The sequence below is a fragment of the Rhipicephalus microplus genome, chromosome 6 (assembly GCF_043290135.1).
Source record: "Rhipicephalus microplus isolate Deutch F79 chromosome 6, USDA_Rmic, whole genome shotgun sequence".
Taxonomy (NCBI): Eukaryota; Metazoa; Arthropoda; class Arachnida; order Ixodida; family Ixodidae; genus Rhipicephalus; species Rhipicephalus microplus.
The window spans coordinates 14,662,142-14,662,697 of NC_134705.1; the positions used below are offsets into that span (position 1 = coordinate 14,662,142).

Genomic DNA, 556 nt, shown 5'->3' on the forward strand with positions numbered 1-556 from the left:
TCGGCCGTCGATCAACTGACAAGCGGCGAAGTGCGCCTGAATTTATACATTTGCCATCGAATGCTCCTGCGTTATAGCTAGCGGTGACGTATGTTCCAGAATAATCTGTATAGTTCGCGGAGTGGGCGTGATCTTATCGAAATGATCTACCAAAGTCCTGAAGCTTCTCGAAGACTGCAGGCGTGGTTTGCTTAGAGAATTGCTTAGTGTATCGGGGATATAACAAATCTTGAGAAAAGGAATTGCGCCCCGCCGCGGTGGTCTAGTGGGTAAGGTACTGGGCTGCTGACCCGCAGGTCGCGGGATCGAATCCCGCCTGTGGCAGCTGCATTTCTGATGGAGGCGGAAATGTTGTAGGCCCGTGTGCTCAGATTTGGGCGCACGTTGAAGAACCCCAGGTGGTCGACATTTTCGGAGCACTCCACTACCGCGTCTCTCATAATCATATGGTGGTTTTGGGACGTTAAACCCCACTATTATCAAAAGGAACATGGCATCATCAAAAAGTTCTAACAGTGCATAGAACGATAAAGAAAAGGCCAAGACAACAGAATTA

The 556-nt window shown here is 49.1% G+C and overlaps 1 non-coding gene across 1 annotated transcript; it reads left to right on the forward strand.

The window, feature by feature from the left end:
- The first annotated feature begins 251 nt into the window (after positions 1 to 251).
- On the forward strand, positions 252 to 324 carry TRNAS-GCU (transfer RNA serine (anticodon GCU)). The gene has a single exon. It is a non-coding gene; the product is annotated as a tRNA-Ser (tRNA).
- Positions 325 to 556: the final 232 nt, after the last annotated feature.